This window comes from Metopolophium dirhodum, chromosome 2 (genome assembly GCF_019925205.1).
Source record: "Metopolophium dirhodum isolate CAU chromosome 2, ASM1992520v1, whole genome shotgun sequence".
Taxonomy (NCBI): domain Eukaryota; kingdom Metazoa; phylum Arthropoda; class Insecta; order Hemiptera; family Aphididae; genus Metopolophium; species Metopolophium dirhodum.
The window spans coordinates 20,671,490-20,680,221 of record NC_083561.1 but is presented as its reverse complement, the minus strand read 5'-3'; the positions used below and the strand labels follow the sequence as shown (position 1 = coordinate 20,680,221).

At 25.2% G+C, this 8,732-nt stretch overlaps 1 protein-coding gene across 1 annotated transcript in view; it reads left to right on the top strand.

The window, feature by feature from the left end:
• The first annotated feature begins 453 nt into the window (after positions 1-453).
• The window catches only part of LOC132939174 (activating transcription factor 3-like), a 64,201-nt gene continuing 55,922 nt past the window's right edge, over positions 454-8,732 (top strand). The window contains exon 1 of the mRNA XM_061006220.1: positions 454-523. The gene's annotated coding sequence lies outside the window, so the exon portion shown is untranslated. The remainder of the gene's footprint in view (positions 524-8,732) is intronic.

Here is an 8,732-nt window from a genome sequence, read left to right as displayed (position 1 = left end):
TATTTTGAGATGGAAAATGTGTGTTAACTACTTAATATATTATATGTACCTATAATTTGAATTTTTCGTTTGTTCCAACCCACCATAAGACATTTCTAAATACATCCGTAGATACACACTTGGAAAAATTGTATATTAGATATAATGCTATAACATTTATCGAACCTGTAAAAAAATATTATTTTCCAAATGTGTACTAATATATTATTATTATTATCAGTTATGTGTATCTGGTAATATAATAATATAAGGGCGTGCGAGATATTATGTTATGCTGTCGAAATCAAATGATATCATTCTTATTTTATTTTTTTTATTTATACACAGTATTTATACAGGCAACTGATATCCAAATATCCAATTAACATATTAAGATATTATTATTTAGGTTAGGTACCAATTCACTATCCGGCCGATAACACCGTGACGTGTGTAGGAAGTGAACTTCACTTGGCCGTCATAATTTATCGCGTATAGAAGAAAATTAAGAAGAGGACGAAAGCAATTAAATTTTCAAGATTTTGTAAGTTAATTAAAATATAATTTTTAATTTTTTTTTCATAGAAATATTGTAATGTAGGTAGGTGCCGTATTTTATACAAATATTAAATTTTTAGAGTATATTTTAAGTATATAAATATTTTGAGGTTTTAAGTACCTACTAGAAGTCCTCAGCTCTAGTAATAAAGCAACTACTGCTGCTACTTATGACATTTGACTATTTGAGATCAATATTGTGAAATTCTTTAATTGTTTTTTATTATTATTCGATAATTTTCGCTTTGACTTCAGAGGTTATATTACCAAGTATGACTAGTCATAATATTATATTTACATAATATCTTATTATTATTTTTATTAATTTCAACTTGAAGGTTCTGTCGGTAACCATCACCCATTTCGCCGGACGACTAAATTATAATATTTACTGTTTAGTTTTTATACCGTTTGATGTATGACGCCGCTATAATGACAGTATTTATAACAGTACGTGATTGTAAATGACTATTATTTTATTTTTTTCAATGATAAGCCTTATTTTTAAATAATACTATAGTTTCATGGTTATATTATGTAAGCTACCCTCTACTACATCAGTAGGTTTTTATTTTAACATAAAGAATTAAACTATACCTTTACCAAGCCACGTTTATTAGTTTGTTTTCATTTAATTTAAATTTGTTTTACAGCTATTTTGAATTATCATGATCAAAACTTATTAATCCAAATGAATTTCTTATAATTGGTTTCTAGTGAATAAAACGGTTGTGTGTGTGCGCGAGAGAAGGCGTGTTTTATAAGATTAAAAAATTCAAAAATAAGTGCCAAATAATATAATATTCATTATTCATTATAAGACTATAGTAATAAGCTAGGAATTTAATGCACTATAAAATCTTAAAAATACATTTAATAACAACAAATACACTAAAATGTTCATTAAATTTTTTATTAAATGTTTTAAAAGTATAAAAAAGAATTAAGTAGAAAAAACCACTTTGTTACGTTCATATTTAGATTACAAGAAAAATGCCCATCGAAACAAAAATCAACAACATCTGACTAAAATACATTTAAAAAAAAGGTAAATTTGTAATTTCCTGTAGTTTCTCTAAATTTTGTGCTTCCTATATTTTACTAGCTTGTTAAAAAGTTACCTCAGCTAGTGCTGAGGCTAATATTAGTCGAAATAAACTTTTTTTATTGATTTAATGGTACCTTATGTTGCAACAACTATATAATAATAAGGCTATTATATACAATAAAAATGACATAATTTTATTTCAATGAAGTTTTAAGATATATAATTTAGTTCTTCGTTGCTGGAGGACATGGTCTGAGAGTTTCTCCGTGGTTGACCATTGAAACTTTTAAAGCAATTATCCTTATAACCCAAAAATAGTTTCATTAAATATATGTATTTACCGCAGTAGTACAGTCTACAACATATACGGAAAACAAGAATATTAGTAACTTAAAATAATAGTTATAATATTTATGTTAAGCACATGACTAGGTATTATTTTGATCAACGAGTTTCAAAATACAAAATTAAACTATTGTAATCATAACAATAGTAACTATAAATTTCTTAACAGTTAACAGTTATAAAAGCTATCATAATATAATATGTATATATTTTATTCTTATTACGATAATAATTCATTTAAGTGGTCTCAAAAGTTTTTTTTTTCTATATAATTCAAGTACCTACTTTCAAACACTCAGCTTTATTAATCACAAATTGAAAAATTCAATACTTTATTTTCTATCAAATTGTAAGTTATGATTATGATATATTTCTATCTTAATAATTTGTATATAATATATATATATTTATTTATTTATTTTATTTTATTTCAATCATGTATAATATTATAAAAAATTACATATTTATTTACTTTTTCGAGTATCTAATACCTTTTTAGATAAAAAGAAAAAAATATATTTTTAAAAATGATACCTACCTATTATACATTTTAAGTATCACAAATAAGTACTTTTTAGTTTTTTAGTATTCTCTGAAAATATGATAACATTAGTCTTTATTTTGACTTGATTATAATTTAAAATATTAACGTATAACGTATTTATTTACATTTTTAAAGGATCATCATAACTTGCTTCAAATTATTGAAATATAAGTAAAAGCTTCATGTTTATATAATTATTTTACCTTTACATTTTATAATAGGTCATTTACTCTAATTTTAAAAATAACTGAGTGAAATGGATTATAGCGAACGTAAAATTTACTATGCAATTGTACGTTTGTAAGGCGAATAAAACTGCATATTATGCAGGTGCGACGTTCTCTTTTCTAGATTTTCATTCCTGTGTTCAAATCATCTAATATTAGATGAAGTATTTTAATACAGTTTTCGTTTTTTATAATTTAATTTGTTTGTTTTAGTGTCTTTTAATATTGTATACAGTGAAACCTCTAAATACCGGATACCCTCGGTCGCTGAAGATTTATCCATTATTCGGAGGTGTCCACTATTCAGAGGTTTCAAACTGTAGAAAGTTCGTAAACAGTTCCCAAGAAAACGTCCGCCATTGGGAATTGTCCGTTTGGAGAGGTTTCATTGTAATACTAAAATATGGTATATCCACGCATATATGACAACTTTATTTAAGTAAATTGCTTACTAACCTACTTACCAACAGACAGAGTATACGAAATCGATAACAATAATAATAATACATAGATGTAGTGATGTGCCATTAGGAATATTCCCCAAGGAATGTTCCCGGGAATAGGGAATATTCCCCAAACTCTCTGGAAATTTCTTTAAAAAAAAATTTTATTATTTTTATATTATCCAGTATTTCAATTTCAGTATGTTTATTTTTATTTTTTCAATATTGATAATTAAAGGTGGATCGTTTATTTTGTGATCATTGTATAGATTTTAATTAAACAGTTTAAGTATAGTTACTTAATAACTTTTTTTTAAAGAATAAATATCTAAACTGACATAATATCAATAAAGATAATTATTATTTTTTTTTATTTATTAAATTTATTTATTTATACAGTTTGCTAGTTTGACTCAACTTCTCCAATCAGAATGGTTTATCATTGATTTCAAATATAACACATCCATTACAATGACATATACTCGACACTAATGTATAGATACAGCAGAGCGGTACCCACTTATTCGCCTTTTTTTATTTTATTCTATGGTATACCTAATAAAGATATCAAGACTATTGCTTTATTATATATTTGTCTTGTCTTCTTTACATAATATTGTGAAAGGTATTAATTGCGAAAAATTCAATGGATACCTACACTATACATATTATACCAAAATGACCAAACAATTTTTTTTTCGTAAAATCCACATCACTACATTGGTGATTATACGAAATTAAAAAATATTGAGTTTTGCAGTGAAATGAAACATATATTAGGTAGAATGCTTAAACCAACAATTTTTTTAAAGAAATAGAAATAAATAATAAAAAAATTATTAGTACAATTTCTTATAATATATGCACCTGGAGTTGGTAACATTACGAATATTTATTTTTATTTATTTATTTAATTCGTTTAGAATCAAAACAATAATCTATTTATACATAATAGTTCTTATTTGATAAGTATTTTAAATTACTGTTGATGCCTGATCCCTTTAAGCAATATAATAAATTGGTAGTTAATAATGTTTAGTGTATCTTTTGAGACTGACAAACATAGTATAATATTCACTAATCCGGAGAATTCCGGATATAGTCGATTCTATATAAATTCGATGAAATCTCTTACTCGGCCTCGTATCATTATCTCGCGGGTAAATGTAAAATATAAATCCTAAAAATTATTTTAAAGCTGTGCATGCAGCAGAAAACAGGGCGAAAATAAATAATAAAATAACTCACATTCAGACTTATTGAAAATAACTACGGTATATGGATACAGAATGGCATTCAAGGAACTTAAATTGTATTAATTGAAATATTAATTACGTTCATTATTTATGTTTCTCAGTTAGAATTAAACTTAGCCCAAACAAACGCATGTAGATAGTAAAACTTGTGTAATACGTTTATGCAATAATATATATACGTGTATATTTTATTGTTGTGTACAATGTGTAGAGTATATATGACATTGACCACGAGTATACAACATAAATGTGCTTATATAGTTTTGGGCGTACAAGCAGTTCGCAAGATATATATGTTAATATCAACAACTATATTACACTCTAAAGCACATATAATATTATTATATAAATACGCAGTGGATCATCGTTGGTGAATCAACCATACGGTGAAGGAATTATAACCAATAGTGACCCCATTGAAATTTCGAAATTTTGGCTTAACTCATCTCAATAAATTGAACGGACGTAAGTACATATTATTTAATACAGTACCTACACTATGTGACGCGCCATTATAATATGTTGTGATTCACAAAGTAAACTGCAGAGGCAACCGTGTACCAGATGATTCATTTATCATAAACCACTCATTATTTCAATAAGTATAAATGTTTTTGAAAAAAAAAAAACAATTTTGCATGGTTTCCAGTTGTTAAAAGTAAATATTTATTATATTTATATTTTATATTTTTTATCCTTCTCATTTTAGATTCTGAGTGGAACGACGAATGTATTAATTTTACAATGATGTGTGTTTTTTTATTTTTTTATTTTTGTATCTATCATTACCTTTTAGGATAATAAAAATGCTTAGATTTTCTTCAACAGGATCTTTTCTGATAGGAAAGTGAATCTAATTGGTACTTTGGGGGGTCAAAAATAAAATAATCCCAGTAGTTTTCAAAAGCACCGTAAATACAAAAGAAAAATTAAGGAGAAACGGAAATTTTTACGTAAACTCTGTTTTTGAGAAAATTGATTATGGTTTTTGGTGCAACTTAAAAACAAATGACCGTAGGTACATGAAAGTTTGACTGAATGTTTAAATTAGCATTTTCTATACACCATAACATTTTCCAAATATTTTGACCTATTTTGAGCTGTTTACGGACATTTTCAGTTTTCATTTTTTTTAGTTTTTTTTTCCATAAATATCAATAAAATTTTATTTTTTGGTTAAAAAAAGCTTAAAAATTTAATAGAAAGCTCCTAGGTTATTGTTACAAAGACAGATGAAAAAAATCCTAAGTCACAGTTTTTATTTATAAGCATTTAAAGTTCAAACCTTGACAAAATACGGAATAATCACGAAAACTTGCAAATTATTTTGAGTTGAGATTTCATAAAATTTTTTCTTTGTAAATCTAAAATACAACATATACGGAAAACAATTATATTATTAACTTAAAATAATAGTTATAATATTTATGTTAAGCACACGACTAGGTATTATTTTGATCAACGAGTTTCAAAATACATAATTAAACTATTGTAATCATAACAATAGTAACTATAAATTACTTAACAGTTAACAGTTATAAAAGCTATCATAATATAATATGTATATATTTTATTCTTATTACGATAATAATTCATTTAAGTGGTCTCAAAAGTTTTTTTTTTCATAGAATTCAAGTACCTACTTTCAAACACTTAGCTTTATTAATCACAAATTGAAAAATTCAATACTTTATTTTCTATCAAATTGTAAGTTATGATTATGATATATTTCTATCTTAATAATTTGTATATAATATATATATATATTTATTTATTTATTTTATTTTATTTCAATCATGTATAATATTATAAACAATTACATACTTATTTACTTTTTCGAGTATCTAATACCTTTTTAGATAAAAAGAAAAAAATGTATTTTTAAAAATGATACCTACCTATTATTTTTTTTTTTTTATTATTATTGGTCTAGAGCCCGGCAACTATGGCCATTAACTATTGTAGGAGTTACGGTTGGTATAGGGTTGGAACAGTGGGTATGGTTGGTATGGTTAGTACGGTTAGTTGACTACACATGCATGTGTGTATGTGTGGCAAGGTTTTTGCCACTACGGACACGGGTGGTCACCCATCCGGGAACTAGTGGCAGCGGCTGTTGTTTACTATCAGCCACTGTGCCACGCCGTGCCACTAAATAATTTTTATTTATTGAAAAGTACATATATGTACCTATGTGGCTATGTGTTGCACTATATATAATATTATAATATATTTAATGCAATGTTCCTGATATATTTTTACAATAGCAGTTGAAAAATATTAAAAATACATAGGCACAATTTTTTTTATAAGCATTTAAAGTTCAAATTTTGTTAAAATTTAATAATTATTTTGTAGTCAAAAATTTATAAAATGTTCAACTTTTATAGCTAAGGATTGAAAATTTAAAACAATGCTCCACAAATAGGTTATAATATATAAACTACTTTATTATAATATCAATAATATCAATAATATCATCAAATATACTTGGTAATATCATAGGCTGACTGACCATTTCGCTCAGAATCGTTTTTCTTATACAATGATATTATATCATTGGATTTAAATTTAACATCATCCATTACAGTGACTCACTTGTAACCTACTGTACAGCAGAGTGACATCCACTTACCCACATTTTTTTAAAGTTAACTTAATTTTTTGAATGACAACATTATAGTATAACAGTTTTGATTCCATATTCCAAAGCAGAATATATTTTTGAGTATTTTGATAACTGCATAAAAATCGATTTTTTGACGAATAGTTTATGAGTACCTATAAGTTATAACTTATAAGTATTTAAAGTTATAAATCATAAACTACTCGTCATAATTCGATTGTATGTATTGATGTACTCAGAAAAGCATTCAGCTATGAAAGATGATATTAAAATTGTATTTCTCATTCAAAAAGGAAAAATCTTAAAAAAAACTATAAGGATAAAAAGTACTAATATATAGTTTTTTTTAAAAAACGTTGTTTATAACGAATTTAAATCATGTAAAAAATATATTTTAAAAAACGTTAATACTTTTTCAAATAATTATTGTTTTATGTTAAATGATTCACGTTGTATATACCGTATAGTATATACGATACAACGAAAGTACTTAAACTGGTATATATAATGTTTTATAAGTAGGTATATTCTCAATATTTTGTTGAAATGTTTATACTTTATATATTATAACCAGTACCTATATATATAACCACGTAGTTAAAACATTTTCTTGAAAAATAAAAACCGACCGAAACAATACCACATAAAAATATATTTTAAAGAAAAATAATACTCGTCATAAATTGGTTTTATTTGAAAGAGAGAAGCGTCGGGACGTGATGTCATCGATGGTTATTATTATTATTATAAGACAATTTGAACCATCATAAAATAATATGTGAAAAACAAACACAAGAGAATATTATAATAATATGCAATCGTATATAATTACGCGTTTTATAGTAAGTTACGTTCTATAAGAATTTTAATAAACGACAATTAGTTTATTGTAAAATATAAAAAGGTACGAATTATTATACGATAGATACAAAATATGTATTATAATAGCCAACATATTTGTGTATTACACTTATACTTACTTTTATTTTTTTATCGGGACCAATCTATTGTTTATGCATGCACACACATGTCAATATGCATTACGCGTATACCAAAGATGTTTAAAGTTCGATAATATTGTATAACCTTCGAACGTACAAAGTTTTTGAGTGTTTAATTCGTGTATTCAGATATTCACATTTTATTAATGAATATTGAAAAATATACCAAAATATAAGAAATAATGAACGGACATATCAAATGATTTTTTTCCTTTTCACTAAAACCGGTTCCCAGATGTCTGGCTCTTGATTGTGCGGGTATATAATATTATAAACCTTTTATAATTTGTACGCGAATATACGATCATAATATACATTATTATAATTTATTATAAGTGACATCTGCAGTGGATAATTATAATTAACGTCCAGTCGTACGAGCTTTATCGCATATTATCATTATAGTACCTATATATATATATATATATATATAACAATATTATGATTCTAATAAGTTATTAACGGCAGAAACTCGCATTATTAATTTAAAAGTCTAAAAAGAAGTACCAATTTATTTGTATATTATAATAATTAATATCGTAATATCGATATTATTCAGTGGCAAGGCTGGGCATTAACGAGTTAAAAAGTTAAAGTTAAGTTAAAACGTTTATTTTATTTTAACTTTTTAACTTAACAAGTTACTATTGGCTTTTCATTAACTTATCTGTTAACTTACTAAATTTCTTTCTTAATTAACGTGAA